This window comes from Sus scrofa, chromosome 16 (assembly GCF_054392235.1).
Source record: "Sus scrofa isolate SSC_HxYL_T2T_F1_AM1 chromosome 16, Sscrofa_HxYL_maternal_Yorkshire_Landrace_v2.0, whole genome shotgun sequence".
NCBI lineage: Eukaryota > Metazoa > Chordata > Mammalia > Artiodactyla > Suidae > Sus > Sus scrofa.
In genome coordinates this window covers 88,285,149-88,307,489 of record NC_139398.1, presented here as the reverse complement: position 1 = coordinate 88,307,489, position 22,341 = coordinate 88,285,149, and the positions used below count along the sequence as shown (strand labels likewise).

Sequence of the window (22,341 nt, the reverse complement as noted above, 5' to 3'; positions counted from 1 at the left end):
AAACATGACTTTCTAGGCACCTGCCATGCTGGTGGGCTGTGGCGGTACATAAAAAGAGTCCATGCGAAACGCTTTCAGCAGTTAAGAAGAAATTCTATTTCTGGTAGTGGAAGATTAGATAACACAAACCCACCTTTCCACTGAGAACAATAGGAAAAACAGAACACAGCGGAAAGAGAAAAGGCCCGTCTGTTTATAGCCATCGCGGAGCTCCCAAGATAGAAAGGATTTGAGAGCCAGGATCCCGGAGGGAAGGAGAGAGATTGAAGAAATGCTGAGGGAGGGGCCGCTTGCCTCTCGAGGCCCTGGGACCGGCTGAAGGTCCCAGTACCTGCACAAGCTTTCAGCAGAAATCAAACATCAGAGCCCACTGCGAAGGAGGAGGGCTTCAGCTGGGACTCCCGCAGGGTAACTCTTAAGAGTGAGGGTGAACCATAAAGACATCCCGTCTCCCCAAGAATGAAGCCTAGAGCCCCTCGCCTCCTGACCGCCGTCTGTAGAGAGAAGAGCCTTCTTTGAAGGAGAACAGCACAAACCAGCACCTCCCAGGGGCTCTAATTCTCTGTGTCTAACATTCCAAACACAGATTAAAATACCTGGCATGAAAACACATGAGGACAGGACAAAGACAAATAGAAAAACGCTAGGGGCCCAATCCCAGGAGATGCAGGTATTGGAATGATCAGACTCAGACTTTAAAATAACTGTGCTTAGTATGTTTAAGAATGAAAAGCCAAGTTGAGAATTTCACCAGAGAACTAGGGAACCGGTAAAAGAAAATACCAGACGGAATCGTGGCAAGAATAAATGGTGAAAAAGACGTCAAAGACGAAGGAGTCCGAGTGGCAAAATGAAAAGGGCTGTCATTTCTAGAACTGGTGCCCCCCAAGGATGAGAAAACAAGCATGAATCAGGGGCAACCCTGAAAGAGATCATGGCTGAGAATCCTCCAACAGCCAACGAAAGACATGGATATTCCCAGATATCAGAAACTCATTGATATTATCCGTCTGTGATATTAATCAAGCCATACCTGTTCTGATTGGCTGGTGTTTAGGCCACGGCTTAATTAAATGAAAACCCTTGCAAGAACAAGGAACGAATGCAGAATAATCAAAGCAGTGCGGTCCAAGAGCACAGAGAACGCAGAGCAGACACAGGTGTACATAACGCCAAGTTCTTTACCAAGACGTGACAGAATACACTGCAGGAAAGATGAATCGTTTCAAGTCAGCTGGACCCAGATCTCCATCTCAAAGCGTCATCTCACCAGCTTGGTGATCCTGGGCAAATTCTTCAATTCCTTTTCTTACCTTAAAGAAGGAATCACAGTTCACAGGAAGGTGTAACAAACTGCCTTGTTTCTCTATTTCCACATCGTAGGTGCCTGGTGAAGCCCAGTCCCCTTTCACCTGGGCTACAGGATGAGGTTGGACAAAAACAGTTGCCTCCAGGCTTCTATCCTTAAACCCACCACCACTGACCTCTAGGGGCCTTGAAAGCCGCCTGGCTGTCACGCTACACCCCCAGATCCCAATCTGTGCCCTCTCCTCCCTCTTGAAATAAGCACCACCTCCTCCTCCTCCAGTGTGGACATCAACTGATTTCTTGGCTTCTTTAGCTTCATGGAGAAAATGGGGATGATACGAAAAGAACTGCCACAAGCGCCCGCATCTCTTCCATCGCCTTCCGCCGGCTGGGCCCACAGCCTCTGTCTCCCTCCGGGGCTTGGCATAAGCATGAGCTCTAAGTCCCAGCCCCTCTCTCCTTCTCGATCAGCACCTTCCACTCTGCTGGGTCATTTCCGCCAGCCAGTGACCCGGCTACTCCTCCCGGCAGTGTTGGGAAACAGCCTTTCTGTGGTCCACTGTTCCTTCCAGGCGCTAAGTGTCTGCTCTAGAAATGACTCAAGCCAGCCTCCTGTCTGCACCTCTCCTGTGGTCTCTGGCCAAGGCCACAGGCGACGACCCCAAGGCTACATGCAGGGGATAATGCGGGGCATCCCGCTCACCTGGCCCTCCAGCTGCAGGTGCTCTGGGCTGACCACTGATTCCTTCTGTCCCAGCGCCTTCACTCAGCTTCCAGAACACACGGCTGGCTCTTTCCTGCCTCCTTTGCAGAATGTGCCTTTTCCCTCTGACCTCTAAAGCTCTGTGTGCCTGAGGTTCTCACCTCAACTTCTTCCCTCTAGTTACACTGAGGTCCCTTGCTGTTAAATGTCATTCATTCACTCTTGCTTCCCATATTTCCAGCCAAGTTCAGTATCCTGAACTGCAGACTTTGGTATCTAACTAGCTTTACAGGGTCCTTACGTGTGCGTCTCATGGGCATCTGAGATGTGACACGTCCCAGTGGAACTCCCGCGTGCCTTTGCTCCCTGCCCTCTGCTCTCTTAGTCACAGGCAGCTCCATCCACCCTGCTGCCCCATTAGGGCAGCTGGCTCACTGCTTCCGTCCCCTCCACTTCCCAGTCCCTCAGCAAATCTCCAGAGCCGTGACCTTCACCTGTCTCCCGACTCTGGGCACTCTTCCAGCTCCACAGCCAGACCAATGTCATCCTCTCCCGGAATGTTGCAGAAGACCACCCGGTGCACCCCCCCGGCCAAGCTCCCCTTGCTCCTTCTGGGTTTTCATCCCAGAGCTGCTCTGTCAAAGCCCAGCCCAATCCCCTGCTCGCTCCAGCCGCCCAGGGGTCCTGGTTGCCGTGGAGTGAAGCGGAAGTTCTTACCTTGCCCTCCCTGACTTTGCCACCGTGACCTTCCCCTGCTTGCCTCTGCTCCTGCCACACCTGCCTCCTGCCACACCAGCGTGTATAGGTGTGGGGTGGGGTCGTGTAGCAGGATCCTGCTTTCTGCTGTGTCTGTGGAGCGCGTGGAGACCCAGCATGTGACGGTGAGTGCATCTCTGGAGGGATTCCTCTGCAGAGGCACCCGATGGACCAGAAATGGGTGGGAAGCTTAGGGGCCCACAGGGAGCTCAGGACATGCCCAAGACAGAGCTAGGTCCAGAAATAGGTACAGAACAGGGGAGAGCGCTGCAGGGAGCCCTGATGTGACAGGCAGAGACTGCCACATGCGCTGCAAGCTGAGGAGACTGTAGAGTCCTGCTGACCCTTGGTTTCTGACCTTTGGCCCCCAGAGCCACGAGAGAAGACATTGCACACATTTTTTTTTTTTTTTGGTCGTCTTTTTGCCTTTTCTAGGGCCGATGTCGAGCATATGGAGGTTCCCAGGCTAGAGGTCTAATCGGAGCTGTAGCCGCCGGCCTATGCCAGAGCCACAGCAACACGGGATCTGAGCCGAGTCTACACCACAGCTCACGGCAACGCCGGATCCTTCACCAGGGATCGAACCTGCAACCTCATGGTTCCTACCAGATTCGTTAACCATTGAGCCACGATGGGAACTCCCGACAATGCACATTTTTAAGCCACGAAGTTTGGGGGACCGCGTTATTGCAGCTCTAGGGAACTGACACGCCGGGCTCCAAAAAGGCCAAGGGGCAAAGGGCAGAGAACCAAGGAAAACTTTTACGTACAATGGGAGGAGCCTTTACGTGCGGTGGGCGGAGCCCTTACGCACAGTGAGCGGAGCCCTTACGTGCTGTAGGAGGAGCCTTTACGTACAGTGGGAGGAGCCTAGACGCCTTCCGGCAGAGCGGGAAGGGCCAGGAGGGGGGTGCCGCGAAGAGGAGGGAAGCACCAGGTGAAAACTCCAGAATCTCAGCTCAAAACATTTTCCTGTCAACTGAAAGACACCCCAGGCTGTTGAAAATTCAGGTTGGAGATAAAAGAGGCAGTTTTCTCTAAGTCCGATCCAGAATAAAAGGAGTGCGCAGACTGACGGAACCTCGTGCGTCTGTGGGGTCCCTTAGAGGAAGCGTTGCTTCAGCTACTCCAGGAGCTTCTGCCCTTCACAGGTGCCCAAGGACGCTTGACTGCTCCGTATTTCCGGATTGCTGCAGGGCGCTGGGTCCGTGGGCTCTGTTCTCCAGGCTGAGGGCCTGCTGTCGTTTTCCCAGGCCTGCTGCAACAAAGCACCGCATTTTAAAACTTGATGGTTTAAGAGGAGAAGTTTATTCCCTCCCGGCTCGGGAGTATGGAAGTCTGAGATCAGGGTGTCCACAGCTGAATCACTATGGGAACTCCTGTTTCTGGTTGTTTTCTAAGCAGCATTATCCACGTGCCCCCACTCTCCATTGTTGCTGCGTGGAGTATGCCAGGTGGCAGGCAACTTCTCCCTTAATCGCGGATGTGAAGTCTTTTCTGACAGTAAGTAAATCTGCACTTACCGCTCAAGAATGTTAGCTTCTGCTATTCTCGTCATCCTTTTGTGCTCTCCCATTTTATTCATTGTCTCGGCGTCTCCGGTTCATGTTGTATAATCAAATCTGCCTCTTAGCAGCCTAAGGCTTGGTGGGCTTAACTCGATATGACCCCAGCATCACCGCCTTCAAGGAGTTGTGCTGTGTGATGGGTCCTGTATCGCAGTACACTTATTATTGTTATTATTATTATTATTATTTTGCCACACCCACAGCTTGTGGAAGTTCCTGGGCCAGGCAGGGATCGAACCTCGCCACAGCAGTGACCTGAGCCGCTGTAGTGACAATGCCATATCCTTAACCCAGTGCGCCACAAGAGAAATCCCACAGCAGCCGGATTCTTTCTCTATCTTTTCTTTCCTGATTCAGAAAGACAGACCTATTCAACTGTTTTATTGTGAAATCAGGAACATATAGATTGCTTTTCAAGAGCATTCTCTTTTCAAAGGACTGTAAGATTAAGGAACACACATCTGCTGTCTGCAAAGGGCCTTGAGGATACATCTTTTCAGTAAAGAGATTGTCTTTTTATTTGCTTTGATTAAAAACAGCAGCATTCCCTGCTGCCAAATAACTCACCTGGGTTTCATCTCATCACTCTAAATAAGTGGAACAGGCATGCATCACAGTTCGCTCCATCAGAGCATCAAGGCAAAAGAGTCTCAGAAAGGCTCCCCGAGGGCCACGAGTCACTGCGCTTTCAAGATCACAGGCAGCCCGTTTCTAAATATCTTTATTTTCAGCCCTCGGGTGACACCGCCTCCTGGGACTGGGTCCTCCTGCTCTGTGTCCATTGAGCTCAAAGCCATGCATCCTGGCTTGTCTGCAGTGGATCTGGCTCACACAGCGCACACTTGGCTGTGGACACGGATCTCTGTTATCTTCCCGTGGTCGGAGAGGGAGAGCACACCCCTTGACCCGTGCCTTGATGATGGGCACGGTTAGGTGCTTTCCGATCCGCAGGTCTGGGGTGAGCACTCCGGAGTGGGGGAGCTTGAAGAAAAAGACAGAAGCAAACCTACCAGCTCCAGGACGATGGTGGTGCTGGTGGTGGTGGTGGTGATGACAGCGGTGACGATGAGTGGTGGTGGTGGCGATGAGCATGGCCATGACGATGGTGGTGGTCAAGATGGTGATGATAACGGGCAGGATAATGGTGGTGGTGGTGGTGACAGCAGCGACAGTGGTGGTGGCGATGGTGGTGATGACGGTGGGGATGGGGGTGGTGGTGGCAGTGGTGGTGGTGGAGAGAAGGACAGTTGTGTCAGCAACCATGGCGCTGATGCCTACCACTTAAAGAGCATGCTCTGTTTCCATTACTTACCTGTGATTCACTCTAACTGAAGCCTCGAGCTCTCGGCTGTGGTTCCTATTACGAGCCTGGTTTGGTCGACTTGGAAACTCCCCCACATGGAGTCTTACTCTTCTTGTTTTGGGATAATTCTTTAGGAAAAGCCATGCTATGGGTTCTTGGAAGCACCCTTCATGGACCTGTCCTCACGTGGGTGGCAGTGAAGTCTCATGACCCCACAAGGGGCAGATGTTGAGACTGAAGACAGAAATGTTTAGAGGAGGGTGAGAGCAGAGGAAATGGGTTAGAACACCAGGCTTCACCAGGAGTACCTCCATGTTTAATGCCATCCGAGATCGGATGGGCTCTGTCAGGGTTAATGCTGAGGGGTGTGGATTTTGGTGCAGGAGTATCGCGGCTGCTCATGATTGTGCCTGAACCAGACAGAGCTTCTCCTGACCAGAGAGAGAGGGCTGAGGTCAGAAGACCCCAGCGGAACCAGCTTTACCCACATTCTCAGAAGCCTAGAGCTGCGAGATGCACTGAGAGGCCTCACCTTACCTCTCTGAAGGCCCCCCCATCACCCAGGATCTCAGAAATACCTGATCTGGGACAGGCTGCTGAGCCAGAGTCCTCACCGGGAACCTGGGTCCTCATCAGACCCTTGGTTTCTGTGACTCATCCACGCCCAGCCCCAACTGGAGCTGTGACTTTACAGCCTTCTCCATATCCTTTGAAAAAGTTATAAAAGGTTATAAAACTTACATGGAAGAGATTATTAAATTGTAACGTTTCATGCTTACTTTGAAGAGTAGTAAAATAGTCTATATTTTATCTTTTATGTTAAAATACTTGCTAAAGCAAGTGCCTTTTAAAGTACCATCTGAAAGCCCACCTTTCCCCTTTTTTTTTGATAAAACAAAGCACATGTACATAAAGGGTACAGATCATAAATGTGCCAATGCATTGTTGCCAGTTTAATGCCCCCATATTCCTAATATCCAGGTCAGGAAATGGAACAGTACCAGACACAGGTGCTGTTTATGCCGCCTCACGATCGCAGCAAACCACCACCTAATGTCTAACACCTTAGGTCACTTTTGCTTGGTTTTGAGTTTACATTAAGTGGGATCATATAGTATAATTTTTGTTGTTGTTTTTTGTTTTTTTTATCCACCTTTTATTTGTGAGATTCGGCTGTGCTGGAATATGTGGCTGTAGTTTGTTCACTTTTTCTCTTTTTCTTTTTTTTTCAGAGCCACACCCAGGGCATATGAAAGTTCCCAGGCTAGGGTTCAAATCAGAGCTGCAGCTGCTGGCCTGTGCCCCAGCCACAGCCATGTGGGATCCGAGCTGCGTCTCTGATCTACCCCACAGCTCACAGCAAAGCCAGATCCTTAACCCACTGAGTGAGGCCAGGGATTGAACCTGCGTCTTCCTGGATACTAGTCCAGTTGAGCCATGATGGGAACTTCTTGTTTATTCACTCATTGCTTTGTGTTCATATTAGTATTCTAGCACTTATTTATACATTCTGCAACCGATGAATATTATACTTGCTGCCAGTTTGGGGCGATGGTGAATAATGCTGCTGCAGACGCTCTCACACGTGTCTCTGGTATAGGCCAAAGGGTACAGTGTTTGTGACACAGGGCAGGCGCTTGTTCCATAGGTGATGCCAAAGGTTTTCAAGCTGCATGGTTTTACTGTCAGTTTTTGACTTGGTCTGTTTTGGAGGGTGTGTCATGGTGTCCCATCGTGGTCTTAATTATATGTTTCTGTAGATGACTGATAAGAGTAAATGCATTTTCAGGAGTTTATTAGTCATTTAGATATGCTCTTTTGTGAAACTGCATGCTCAGATCTCTTGCCTGTATTTTTTCCATCGGGGGTGTCTGTCTTTCTCTTGTTAGTCTCTAGGGGTGCTGGATGCACGGTCTTCAGTGGATACGGTGTAGACGATACACCTGGTACAGTACAATAATAAACTTATTCAGTAATAATCTTGCCTTATGACTCGCTTCGTCGTGTCTTTGTTCATGAACCCACTTCCGCACACCTCTCTTTACCGCTCTTTTCATTTATATCTTTCCCTCCTCCTTGGTCGTGAAGATATTCCTCTATTTTCCAGAAGCTTCCGTGTTTTGTATTTTACAGGCCATCGAGTCACCACCTGGAATTCCTTCCTTCCTTTTATCTTTTTGGCTGCATCCGTGGCACGTGGAAGGTCGCAGGCCCGGGATCGAACCTGCACCCCAGCCGTGACAACACCACGGGGTCCTTAACCCGCGGCACCACGAGGGAACTCCTGGAATTGATTTTATTGTCTTGTGCCAGCCAGGGGTTAGATTCGCCTTTTCCCACGTGGGTATCCAGTGGGCTCAGACCATTTACTGAAAAGACCATCTAGCCCCCGTTGCTGTCAGTGCCATTTTATTTTCCAGCTAGTGCCTCTCTTTAGCTGCCAATGCAAAACCGTTTTCCAAAGCGGTTATTCCAAATTTTAAACATTTGTTTAGCCTTCTGTCACACCAGGGGTCTTCATTGTGGTGGCTTTATAGTAAGTTTTGACGTCTAGAGGAAACGGTTTTATGTCCTGTATATTTTTTTTAAGATTGCCTTTTTGGAAGTTCCCGTCGTGGCACAGCGGAAACGAACCCAACCTGGAACCATGGAGGTTGCGGGTTCCATCCCTGGCCTTGCTCAGTGGGTTAAGGATCTGGTGCTGCTGTGGCTGTCGTATAGGCCAGCAGCTGTAGCTCACTTCAGCCCCTAGACTGGGAACCTCCATATGCCGTGGGTGCAGCCCTAAAAAGAAAAAAAAAAAAAAAAAAGAAGATTGCCTTTTTCGTGGGACTCTTTAAGGGTTCATTAATTATTCTGTTCCCCACCCATCCTGGCGTCCTAGGCGTGTGCCCTTTTTAAACCTGGGCAGTGCATCCTTGGTTTAGAAAGTCTCCTACCCTCACCTGTTACCTCTTTCCACCGGATGCAGGGAATTTAGGGTGCCTTACGTTTCCCTCGCCCCCTCCTACTGTGTATGTTACCGTTGCCAGGATTTGAATTCAAGATCATTATTATTTTGCATGGACAGTTCTGCTCAGAAGTAGCACTAACAAGTCCCATAATCTATCCAGATCAATTGCTGTGGGAGTTGGCAGAAATTTTATTCTCATGTTTAAAGGTTGCCCTCTTGTTTCTTCTTTCACTTTTCATCTGGCGTCTTTGTTTTTCTACTTGAAGAACTGCCCTTAGCATTGCCCTTAGTATGGGTCCCAGGTTGAAAATTTTGTCCATTTTGGTCTCAACTTGTTTTCACTTTAATTTAAAATTTAAAACAATTTTTAATTTTTGAAAATGAAATGTTTTTAATTTTAATTTTTTTTTTCCTTTTTACAGCATATAGAAGTTCCAGGCTAGCGGTCAAATTGGAGCTGCAGCTGCTGGCCTATGCCACAGCCATAGCAACGCCAGATCAGAGCTGCATCTGCAACCTACGCCACAGCTCACAGCAGCACCCAATCCTTAACCCACTGAGTGAGGCCAGGGATTGAACCTGCATCCTCATGGATACTATGTCAGGTTCTTAACCCAGTGAACCACAAGGGGAACTCCTCACTTTAACTTTTGAGATATATTTTTCTAGAATTTAAATGAGTTTAAATTCTCGTTTTTGTTCGTTGTTATTTGAAGACATTTTATTTTCTCCTGGATTCCATCTCTTCCTTCAGTTGACTTTAATTCTCATGGCATCACTTTGAAAGTAGTTTGTCTTTTTCTCCGCCTGCTTTCTTTTTGGTTTTTAGTATTTTTTTCCACGTTGTGTCTAAGTGTGGTGTTTTTGCATTTATCCTGTTTGAGGTTTGTAAAGCTTGCTGAATATGTGGCTTTAGGTATTTCATTAGTTTGGGAAAATGATCCTTATTTCTTTTCCCTCTGTTTTTTTCTCGTGTTTCCAGGACTTCAGTTATAGGCCGTTTAGACTATCATACCACATCCCTGCCTGTCTCATGTTCTTCCTGTGGTTTTCATTATGTCGTTCAGATAATTCTTTCTGCTCTTTCAATGTGCTCATCCCATCTTCAGCTTTTTCTGATTTTGTATTAAATCCATCAACACAATGTCCTTGTAGTTGTTTAGTTCTAGAAAGTCCAACTTGGGCTTTTAAAAAGAACTGGCGATTCTAATTCTTTGCAAAACTGTACGAAAGTATTTTCCGGTTCTTTACGAAAATTCTCTGTCTTGCCTTTATTTCCTTGAACGTGTTAAGTCTTGTTATTTTAAAGCCTCTGTCTGAAAATGCCATTATGTGGATCCCCTATGAGGTGACTGTTCCTCTTTATTTTATTTTATTTTATTTTATTATTTTATTTTATTTTATTATTTTATTTTATTTTATTTTACTTTTCTCTTCTCAGGGCCATACCTATGGCATCTGGAAGTTCCCAGGCTAGGGGTCAAATAGGAGCTAGAGCTGCCAGCCACAGCCACAGCCACAGCAACGTGGGATCTAAGCTATGCCTGCGGCCTACGCCACAGGTCACAGAAACGCAGGATCCTTTAACCCACTGAGCAAGACAAGGGACCAAACTCACATCCTCATGGATGCTAGTCAGGTCCATAACCTGCTGAGCCACCATGGGAACGCTAACTGTTTCTCTTTATTTTAACTAGATGTTTTATGTCCCCATGAAGGGCAGTCTTTGACTAGGTGCAGGCACTGTATTTTTAGCGTTTAGAGATACTTGGGGCTCTGGGTGACTTCTGCTTCCGGAGGCTGGTAGACGAGGGGAGGGAGAAAGCTGGGATTAGCTTGATTCTCTCGGGGACAAGCGTGGGTCAGAGCCCGACCACACTTTGTTTCTGAGGGTCTGCCCACTCTGGTTTGCCCCTACTTCTAGGTGTACCCCTGTGCCGTCCCCACTCAACGCCAGGTGTTTAGCAGAGCCACCCTCCCTGTCCGCAATGCGCTGAATTCCCGTTTCTGTCCCACCCTCCAGGGTCTGTCCGTGGCTCCGCCCATCCCTGCGTGTTCTGCAGCTCGTTTCAGCCTGAAGCGAAGCATCTAGGGTTTAAATGGCCCTAAATGTGAGACCCATTTTTTAAAAATTTTCTCTCGAAATTTGGTTCTGTAATTTTTTATTGCTGTATTCGTTTTCCGACGTCTTTAAATACATTTCCAGTGTTTTCTCGACTGTCCTGGTTGCTTTCATTTGGAAGGATGCGCTCTCATCCGTGGAGCTGGAACTCATCTGGATAGCAATATCTTCCCATATATCAGAGAGACCTGCTTCATAGGAATTTCGCACCTAATGTGTGAGAGTGTAATTAAATCTGCCCACCATGCCAAGGTCCTTTCTTGCTCGTCTCCTCCAACAGCTGCGATCACGCTCAAAAGACAGCTCTTGCTCAGGACTGCAGTCCTTGTGCTCTAAGTGTTTGTGACACTTGGGTGTTCTGCCACCTTGATGGTGTCTTCTGTTACGAATGGCCCGTGAAGTCAGCGTGGAGACGGCCAGCCCCTTACCTGCTGCGCCTGACCATCTGACTGCTGCTTCCATGTCCCTGTCTGCCCTAGAAACTCTGTAGAGTCTTGCCTCCCACCCCTGCCTCATCCCCTTCCCCCTTGAAGCGGATGCTTTTATTGCTCAGGTATCACTCTCCGCATGCTCTCGGCTGGTGATGATTGAAACCCTTTCTGGTTCACTTTTATAGCGACCATTTGCTGAGCCCTTACTGTGCCTGATGCTGCCTTTAAGCGTTTTCCTTACTGGCCTCGATTATTCCTTTGCACATTTTTCTGCAAGTTTCTATGTTCATTTTACAGATGAAGAAACAGGCCCAAGGAGATTGCATTGATTATCCAAGATCCCGCAGGGAGCCTGGGCAGGAACCAGGGTGTGAACTCAGATCGAGTCCTGTGCTCTGAGCCTTGCACCACAGCTTGGGTAAAACATGTGGTGCAGATGGAACCACCTCAGCTTCCAGAAAGGACAGTTTTAGAGACTCAGAGAGAGACTCAGCCTGTGAACGAAGAAGGTCTAGTGCCGTCTACTTTGATTTTAGTTCATGGGATATTAGCCAAGAAAACCCAAATATATCATCACCTGCGGGTAGACAAGTAGTGCTGTTGATTGACTCTCTAGTACTTAATTTTTACCTGTGCATAGTGCATGTATGAAATGGGTCAGCTCGGCCAGGTCATGACCCCCAGCTTTTGGTCAGACACCAGCCTATATGTCACCATGAAGTTACCTTTTAGTGGTAATTAACATTTAAATCGGTAGACTTTGATGAAAGCAGATTACCTTACCCAAAGTGGGTGGGCCACATCCAATCAGTTGACGACCTTAAGAGGAAAGGCTGTGTTTTTCCTGAGGAAGAAGCAATTCTGCCTTCAGACTTGAGCTGCAATATCAACTTTTCCCTGGGGCTCCGTCCTGCCAGGTTGTCCTATAGACTTAAGACTTGATAGCCCCACAATTATGTGAGCCAATTCTTTAAAATAAATCTGTCTGTCTGAGATAGAGTGAGAGAGAGAGAGAGGGAGAGAGAGAGAGAGGGAGAGGAAATATATACACTTCCTATGGTTTTGTATCTTTGGAGAATCCTAATACAGATGAAGAAACTGTTTACTTATCTGAATAAGTAAATATTTTATTGCGTTAATCACAAGCCTTTGTAGACATACTCACATCTGATAGATTATGTTCTGGGGAAAAATTCTACAAGCAGAATATAGTTTCTCCCTAGAAACAGTGTCCTAATAGTCCACTCTTAAACACAAGAAGTTTCAAAAGACCAATTCCGATACTGTTTTTAAATGTTAAAAAATACTCTGTGGACAATGTGCAAATATTCTGTATAATATAACCATTTCTTTTCATTTTTTTTTTTTTTGTCTTTTTAGGGCTGCACCTGCAGCATATGGAGGTTACCAGGCTAGGAGTCAAATTAGAGCTGCAACTGCTGGTCTACACCACAGCTACAGCAATGCGGGATCCAAGCTGAGTCTGTGACCTACACAGCTCATGGCAACGCTGTATCCTTAACTCACTGAGCGAGGCCAGGGACCGAACCCGCGTCCTCATGGATACTAGTTGGGTTCATTACCACTGAGCTATGATGGGAGCTCCCAATATAACCATTTCTGAAGCCATAGGAAGAACTATGCAATCATGATAGCAAACACTTTAAGTGGAGAGAAACTTAAGTTCTGGCATCATACCTCTCATTATATGGAAAAAAATGGAGAACAAATTAAAGCTTGGTACTCAACCCAGTGCCACTCTCGAGGTAATTTTATGAAATTCTCCAAGTGGCCTGTGGGTCATGAGCATGAGTTTGAAGGACTCCCATTGAGGGCATCTGTCCCCAGATAGCTAGGGCCCATGGTGCAGGGATTGGGGGAGGCTGCAGAAGTTCTGCTGGACTCATCAGGAAGCAAACAATCCAACCACAGACTGGACCATACCTGCCGGAAGGCTGGAAGGAAGACCTGGCTGAGGAGGCCAACATGGCTGTGGATTAGTCACATTGCTGCAGGTCAGGTTGCATCATTAAATGACGTGCAAAATTTTAGCACTTGACTCTAAAGTCTTAATCATGGGGGAGAAAAGCAAAATGTGCTTTTTATTCCATAATATTGAACTATAATTTTGTTACACTACAATTATTATTGAGAAATTAGCCACCTGTAGGTGGACTGAGTGTGTCAACACTTACTCATGAACCCAAGGTTTTGCCAGAATTCTGAGCTTGAGGGATTCTTAGAGGCGGAATAAAGGCCCCTGGAGAGTGAGGAGAGTTAGTCATTCTCAACTACCTTGTCTGAGCCACGGACTCAACGCTGATGATTGCATGTAATTCTTATAAAAACCCAAAGAAGTAGGTATCATTACACCCACATACAGATTGTGAAAATTAGGCTCAAATAGCATAAGGAGTTTACCCAGGTCCGTAGAGCCAGTGAAAGCAATCCTTTTCCACCGGATTTTGGGCATAGTAAGAAAAAGCCATGCTGCCGTATGGTTCATTTCTTGCCGGGGGTTGGCAGACTTACTCTGTGATGGGCTGGATGGTACATCATTTAGGCTTTGCTGGCTATGCAGTCTCCGTTACAGGTGCTCAGCACCACTGCTGTAGTGGCCGAGCCTCCATGGATAATACGTAAGCCCAGGAAACTAGCTATGTTCCAATAAAACTTTATTAACAAACGTAGCAGGTGGGATAGATTTGGTTCCTGGGCCGGAGTTTGCTGCCTCCTCATCTGTCACCTTGTCCTGGAGGAGAGTGGACATTGGCTGGTGTGGTTTCATCTCCTTATTGTACAAATAGACATTATATACACATGAATGCAGGGTCCACTGCAGCATATGGATAAATAGTTAGCATCCAGCCAACATGGTGCTCAGGCTGGAGAACAGGAAGCTTTTATTCACTCAAGGCTTCCTTTGAGCAAAAGATTTTTCTTCCTTCAGTAGAGGCATCGTTCAGCCCTCCGTTTGGCGTCTAGAGCAGGAGATACCCTCCATGTAGGGTTCCGTGTGTGTTTCTCTTCAAGGTGATTTGTCTTTAGGTGCTCAGCCTAAATTCTCCAGGCCGAATTCTCACTCAGTATTGTAGGCGGAGGGGGGGCCAGGTGCTTTCTTGTTCTGGTAACCTCTGCAGCTGTCACCACGAGAGGGAGGCACCTGACTCTGAGTTACAGAAATTGCAGCAAAATGAGACAGGCCACCCTGTCTGGACATGACTGACAGGGATGGAAGGGACTTTGGAACCACCAGACAGACAGGAAACAGCGCTGGGTCCTTGTTGGCTCCTCTTAAAAAAAAAGTGTGTTTCAAGGTTCACTGCCTGACCATCAGACTATGAAATACAGGTTTCAGGCCCCCCCATTAGGTGGCTTTTGAACAACTGTAATAAAGCTATTTATCCTGGTTCAGCCGTTGTTGGTCTTCGGTGTCCAGGAAGAAAGAGACCAATAGAAGAAAGATGCTCTTTTACTTTGGGGGCGTGAGAAAAGCAGCAAGCATCTAACTTCGCGTTTTCCCCAACTCTGCGTTACCCAGCCCGAGTCTCCTGATGGTCCCTTTTAGCCTGAAAAGATGGGTCCGCGCTCACGGTGAGCTCACGGGCCTGCATTGTTCTCAGGGGCAGCAGGAGGCTCGGCCTGGGAGCGTGGGCGCCGCTGTGCAGGACGGAGCGGTGGCCTCTGCAGGCAGTCAGCCTTCATCAGAGGAAGACGCAGCCCTCGCTCCGCCTGGGAGCCGCCTTTGCAGCTGTCTTCATGGTCTGATTGGCCTTGACTGTGTGTCCGCCGCTGGGATGCTCGGAGTCGAGGTGCAGACTCTCTTGATTGCAAGTCTGACAGTCACACATCTTTCCTATTCACAAGCCACTCGTTGGAGAGGCCGTGCAGGCACCTGGTGGGTCAGGGGGGCCGTCGGTCTACCTCTCACATGCTCCGGCTTGACGGAGGGGTCCGGCTGTGGCGAGGAGGTCTCGGGGAGAGTTCTGCTGAAGCAGAACGTCAGAAACAGAATGGTACCTCTCCCTGGGCGCTGGAAGGACTTGGTTGATGCCCACAACCCAGGGCCAGATTCAAGGCCGTCAGCATCTCGGCAGAAGGTAAAACTGGACTCAGATGGTTCGAGAGAGCTGCAGGAAAGGCCTGGTCTCAGGAGTGCGGGCTTGCTGGGAGGAGGGCGCCGCAAAGCACGCTGACCATTCCGCTCCCCGATCCAGAGGGTCAAGGTGCCAGAGGGCCTCTCCCTGACCAGACTCGAGTTCGGGGTCTCTGCGCCCTCTCCCCAGCTGGACCCTGGCCTTGGGGCTCGCGCCTGCCTTCACATCGCTCAGTCTCAGGAGCAATCCTCTAGGTCGGTTTGCCCAGAATCCCCGACCCTGCCCGCCTGATCACGGTGTCTGTGATCAGGTTCCCACGCGCTCAGGTTCCCACGCGCTCCGGCCCCAGGGTGATGGCTGATTGCCCTGGACTCCCTTCAGCAAGAATCCTGTTAGCTCAGTTTAGCCAGAATCCCCCACCCCTACCCCGGGACTCTCAAGTCCTGCCTTTCTTCGTTGAATTCGGAGTTGAGGCCCACAGTGGAAGTTCCTCCAGCGGTGCCATAGTCCCTCTGGGCAAAGTCTGCTTTGCCATCCGAACAGGTGTCATGAATAATGCCGTCTCTGATAAAAGGGAGGCCACGCTTACCTCTGAGCTGAGGAGGAGCAGGAGCGGTGCAGACGGGACCCCAGTCACTGTAGGAAATGTAGCCCAGAACGGGACATGGAGGAGAGACAGCCTGACCTCTCTCTTTCCTTCCCCCCCCCCAGTTTCCTGCGGTGCCTCCCATTAGCGGCACCCAGAAGGAAGCCAGCCCACAGGGGAGCCGGTGGGGTCCTGGATGGGGGAGCAGAGAGAGCGACAACACAGGGCATGGCCGTCACATCCCCAGTGGGCTGGAGGCTGGCCCCTGGTCCTGCGTTCTTCCTCTCTGCAGCCCACAAATCCCGTCTCTGCGGGGTCCCTGGGAGGGGGTGGGCTGTACGTGTCAGTTCCTGCATAAAAAGAATTACCCGTAGCCTTTATTTATTTTTATCACTCAATGAATCTATGACATTTATAGTTGTACAATGATCATCACAATCCAATTTTATAGGATTTCCATCCCACGCTCCCAGTGCATCCCCCCACCCCCCAAACTGTCTCCTTTGGAAACCCCAAGTTTTTCAAAGTCTGTGAGTCAGCATCTGTTCTGCAAAGAAGTTCATTGTGTCCTTTTTTCAGATTCCACGTGTCACTGGAATTCGATGTTGGTGTCTCTTTGTCTGACTGACTTCACTTAGCGTGATAGTTTCTAGGTCCATCCATGTTGCTAAAAATGCCGTTATTTCGTTCCTTTTAATGGCAGAGTCATATTCCATTGTGTATATGGACCCCATCTTCTTGATCCGCTCCTCTGTCGATGGACCTGCAGCCTCACAACTATGAGGATGCCTATGGCTTCACCCACCGCACAGCAGGACTTTTGCAAACCTGTTGCTCCCAATTCGTCAGCTCAGAATTACTGAACCTGGGGGAAAGCGGGGATGGGGGTTTAAGGCGTCCCTGCTGCCAAGCCTTTACCTCTGCTGCCAAGGTTTTCACACGAGAACTGGCACGCAGTGAGGATATGAGAGCTTTTTAAGGGATGAATGAATTCCACTCAATGCCTGGAGTATTAGATGAAGAAATCACGGCACAGAGTTGGAAAGTGACCCGCTTGACATTCTTGCATGATAGAGTTAGGATGTGTGTCTGGGACCCCCAATGCTAGGAATTTCCTCCCTCACCCCCGTCTCCATGGCCTCAAGGACTTGTTGGGGTCCCAGAAATCCCAGGATTGGTGGTCGGATCAGGTCGGCAGGTTTTTTTCTTTTTTTTTTTTTAATTGTAGTTAATTTACAATGTTGTGTCAATTTCTGCTGTATATACACGTCCTTCTCCTGTTATCCTCCATCATCTTCCATCACAAGGGATGAGATATGGTTCCCTGGGCTATAGAACAGAGACCTCATTGCTGATCCACTCCGGATGCAACAGGTTGCATCTGCGGTTTGACTCACAGACGTTTGACGATGGAGAGGACAGGAGTGAGCTCTGTCTGGGTTCGTCAGTCCCTGTGACCTGTGTACCTGTCACCACATAGCACAGGGACCCTACAGAGCCTAGAAGAGGTGGGAGTTGACATGTGCTTTTCAGAAAGGAAGTAGATAAGGTGCGGGGTTTCTGTGTCTGAGGGCGGGGGTGCCCTCATCTGTGTTTATAATCAGGAGTTGCATTCTGTCCCTTTCAAATTCGTGTATTGCCATCCTAGCCCCAGGTACTCAGAAGGTGCCCTTCTGGAAATAGGGTGCTGCAGGTGTATTTCGTTAGGCTAAGGTCACCCTGGAAGGCAGGCCCCCAATCCTCTAAGACTGGTGTCTTTGTGAAAAGGAGGCTATTTGAACACAGACATGAACACAGGGAGGAGGCTGTGTGAAGATGAAGGCAGAGGTCAGGGTGATGCTTCTAGGAGCCAGGAAAGAGCAGAGACCAGCACCCCCCAGAAGCCAGGGGAACAGCCCGGAGTAGTCCTTCCTTGGCCTCAGAAGGGACCGGCCCTGCAGACACCCCGACCTTGGACTTCTGGCCTCCAGACTGTGAGACAACACATTTCTGTGGCTTAAGCCCCCCGGTGTGTGGTGCTCTGGAGGATGGTCCTAGCTGACTGGTGCCCGGATATTTTACATGTTCCCCTTTGTGTGTGTTTATATGTCTACAAACATGTGCGCATGCATGGGCACCACACCCACACGTGCACGCACAGTGAGCAAGTATATATGGTTTTCTGTGTATAAAGAAATCCCACTATGTCCCAAGTCCCTGGAGGCCTCCTGCCCACCCCCCAAGGCCGAGGGGCGGCCTGGCGTTTGGGAGCCACCCGGGCCTCCTCGCCTTCCTGCAACTGCCACGCCTGCATCCTCCCCTCAGAGCCCCTTGAGCATCCTAGGATGCTCGTGGGCCCTGATGTGGTCCTGTCTTCTGTCTTGGAGCACCTCCTCTGGCCCCAGCTCCACCCGCAGAGGATCGAATGTCTTACAAACGAATTCGGTTCCTATGGAGGACATAGCAGGACGTGGGGAGAACTTGCTTCGAGCGTGGCAGTGTGAATGGGAGCGCAGGGTGTGTGTTACGTGAGCACGTGTGTGTGTGTTGTGAGCACGCACGCTGCCTGGCACTTATCAACACAAGGCCCTTGGCTTCGTTGATGTGACAGTGGGACAGTGTGATCATGGGACAGCCCAGAGGGGTAGGTGGCCCTCCGCGTCCTCACCCTGTGTCTTCAGACAAGCAGCAAGTGCCCACTTTGCAGCCTAGAAAGATATCCATCGTTGTTAGAACTTTATATATGAGTCACTTTGTTTTTCTTCTCCGTTTCATTAACGCCTTCTTCTGTTTGAACATAGAAAACAAAACCCATTTTTGCATCTAAAACAATCTTAAAAAAGAAATTGCTTTTTTCTTCATGGTTGGATAGTTGAAGCTGGCCATGTGATTTTTAAACCCTGCTCCAAACCAAGGAAGAGGATATGCCCCAGTTTAAACACAAGACCACAGGCCCCAAATAGATTTGTTCTGCTAAACTCCAGACCGAGACAATTTAATGAGAGTTCTCGTCTATCCCAGAAACGGGGTGTTAAGCCAGCCACTCAGGGATCTCCTGCTCAGCACTAGTTAGGTCATCTGCCTCATAGACCCTGCCACCCCCTCAAGGAAGGTAACAACCAACCTGCTTTTTTTGGCCTAGAAAACCTTTCTTGTTCCCACTCCTCCTGCCTATAAAAGTCTTTCATTTTGTCCAGCTCCTCGGAGCTCCCTTCTTTCTGCTGCCCTACTGGCATTAATTTTTGCTCAGATAAACCCTTAAAAATGTTAAGATGCCTCAGTTTATATCTTGGTTTTGCCAAACACCATGAACGCTTCCACGTGCAGTGGAGGGACAGAGACGCGCGGGAACAACTGTGTCCAGAGTCTGCCGGACATGCCTGTCCTCCTCTGCAGGAGCGCCTTGGGCAGGATGCTTCCACGTCTCTGCAGAGGCTCTGGCCCTAGAAATTTGATCATGGGATTGACAAGTAGCTGGAACATTCTGGAAGCCTGAGGTCTGCCCTTCTGGCAGGTTCAGAAAACCGAAGGAGGTAGTGGAATGGGTGGGCAAAGGTCAGGGGCACAGGAGGCTGGGGCTGAGCTCAGGGTGGCCTTGGCACACGGGTGGGACAATGAAGCCAGTCGTCAGAGCTTCACCACCCGGCCCACCCCTACCTTCTGCGTTTAGAAGCCCCTCCTTTTCGATGGGTTGTGTCCTTTCCTTCTTGTCCCTGTCTGTGCATGGCCTCAGGACTCCCCAGCTGATCTCAGCCTTTGCAGGCAGCATACTGTGGGTTGGGTAATACACCTGCTGGTCACTCAGAAAGATGCTCTTCGCTTTGCTAAGTGTCACGCAGTCCTCCCAGATGATGTCTCATGACCCTCTGTCTGCTTCCTGGGACCATCTGAAGACAAGGGTTTTTTTTTGTTTGTTTGCCACACTTGTGGCGTACGGACGTTCTTGGGCTAGGGGTCAAATTGGAGCTGCAGCTGCCAGCCTACGCCACCGCCACAGCCACACTGGATCTGAGCCACATCTGCGACCTATGCTGCACGCTTGTGGCAATGCTGGATCCTTAACCCACTTGTTCTTAACCTGCTGAGCCAGGCCAGGGATTGAACCTGTGTTCTCATGGACACTATTTTGGATTCTTAAGCCACTGAGCCGTGATGGAAACTCCTAAGGACAAGTTTTTGACTGCAGGGTTGGGGACCTATAGATGTCAGTGGTGGAGCTATGCTTGGGGAGGAAGTTCACAGAGTCTGGTGGACAGGCAGCCACCTGCGCCAAAGGCTGGCATTGACTGTGATTAGACCCAGCTCCCTCGTCACCAAGAAGCGAAGCTGCCCAGAATGATTAAAAGTGGAAATGGCAGAACAATGCACCTGGCGAATGCTCAGGGAATGACTTATGTTCAATGACATGTATTCATTTATCCTTTCCCAGAACCGCGCAGCCCAGCGCCAAGGAGAGCTAGCTATTTAACTCACCATCTGCAAACACCTGGCATATTGATAATTCTTGCTGTTTGTTTGGCTTGACTTTTCATAAGTCAATTGATTCTGAATGGTTTTTCCTTCCCATTTAACTTCCATTCAGAGGAACTCATTTCATCAGATTTCCTAAATGAAGGTCCCCAGAATATTTTTTTTGACATTGTGATAAAATTCATGTAATTTCAAATTCACCATTTAAACAACTTTAAAGTATACATTTTGGTAGCTTTTTGTACATGCACAGTATTGTGCAACCATCACCTCCATCTGGTTCCAGAATATTTTCATCACCTTGAAAGGAGAGCCTGTACCCTTGGAAATCACTAATATTTTTCTGTCTCACTTGATTTGCTGCTTCTGGACGTCTCATATGAGTGAAATCATACAATATATGTCAGTACGTGCCCTTTTGTGTCTGGTTTCTTTCATTTAGCATAATATTTTCTTTTTTTTTTTCTTTCTTTTTTTTTAGAACCTCCCTGGCCTCTGGAGGTTCCCAGGCTAGAGGTCGATCCAAGCTGCATCTTCGACCTACACCACAGCTCATGGCAATGCTGGATCCTTAGCCCTCTGAGCGAGACCAGGGATTGAACTCTCATCCTCACGGACACCATGTGGGGTTCTTAACCTGCTGAACCACAGCAGGAACTCCAGCATAATATTTTCGAAACTCATCCATGTCGTAGCACCTTTTTAGTACTTCTTTCCTTTTTATGGCCACATGATATGGACTTACCAAGTTTGTTTATCCATCTAAAACTTAGTTGATGAATAAATACTTGGGTAGTTTCCACCTTTTGGCTGTTGTGATATGCAGGGTTTTTTTTTTAAAGGGACTTTTTCTTTGTTGTTTTTGTCACTAATATTTAAAAAAAAAAATACACAACTCATTCTAGATTCATACCAGACCGCTTTCTTTGTGGCCTCTTGTCTAGAATTAAAGAGCAGCCATGGAATCCAGCCACAGCTGTGGCCATGCTGGGTCCTTAACCCACTGCGCTGGGCTGAGGATTCCATCTGTACCTCCACAGTGACCCGAGCTGCTGCACAGGCACCGCTGGATATTTAACCTGCTGTGCCACAGCGGGAACTCTCCTAGGTTTTCCCTTTTGACTGTTAGGACAGGGTAAGGCATTCAGAAGTGAACTGAGGAGTTCCCGTCATGGCGCAGTGGTTAACGAATCCGACTAGGAACCATGAGGTTGCGGGTTCGGTCCCTGCCCTTGCTCAGTGGGTTAACGATCCGGCGTTGCCGTGAGCTGTGGTGTAGGTTGCAGACGCGGCTCGGATCCCGTGTTGCTGTGGCTCTGGTGTAGGCCGGTGGCTACAGCTCCCATTCAATCCCTAGCCTGGGAACCTCCATATGCCGCGGGAGGGGAGCGGCCCAAGAAATAGCAACAACAACAACAACAACAACAACAACAACAACAAAAGACAAAAAGACAAAAGACAAAAAAAAAAAAAAAAAAAAAAAAGAAGTGAACTGACTTCCTGCAAAACTGCAGGTCTTTAGAACGTCGGATGTTGGAAAGAACGTCCACCCTTTGGGGCCATCCCTGCTGCGCGTGACCGTGTCATTACGGCCTTGAGCGGGAAGGCGATGCTTCAGCAGGAGATGAGGGCAGCCACACATGCTCTTGTTTGTACATGTGAGTGTTGGCATCCAGGATTTGGGAGAAAGAAGACAGACTCCGGGATGTAAGGGTAAACCAGTTCCTGCCTCAGAGGTGGCAGCGATGGCTCTGATGCATTCGTGTTCCTCAGTCAATCGTGGTTTCCCAGCCTGAGCTCTGTTAACACCGAGGCCCCGATTATGGCCTCAGGGGCCACGCCCTGTGTGATGGGAGCTGCATCCGTACCTGGCCTCTTTCCATTAGATGCAGATGGCATCTAATGGAAAGATGTCCATCATGGCAATCAGAAATGTCTCCAGACATCGCTAACGTCCCCGGGGAGGCAGAGTCATCTCTGCTTGAGAGCCACTGGGTCAGAGAAAATAAATAGACGCATTATTCCCAGTACCTCTAAGCCTGGTCCTTAATGGGAAAGGGGTGGG

General features: G+C 49.0%; 1 long non-coding RNA gene across 1 annotated transcript in view; it reads left to right on the top strand.

Annotated features, from left to right (window-relative positions):
- The first annotated feature begins 3,632 nt into the window (after window positions 1–3,632).
- Window positions 3,633–22,341, top strand: part of LOC146395709 (uncharacterized) — a 119,375-nt gene continuing 100,666 nt past the window's right edge. Inside the window, exon 1 of the long non-coding RNA XR_014831070.1 lies at window positions 3,633–4,270. This is a non-coding gene — a long non-coding RNA (uncharacterized LOC146395709). The remainder of the gene's footprint in view (window positions 4,271–22,341) is intronic.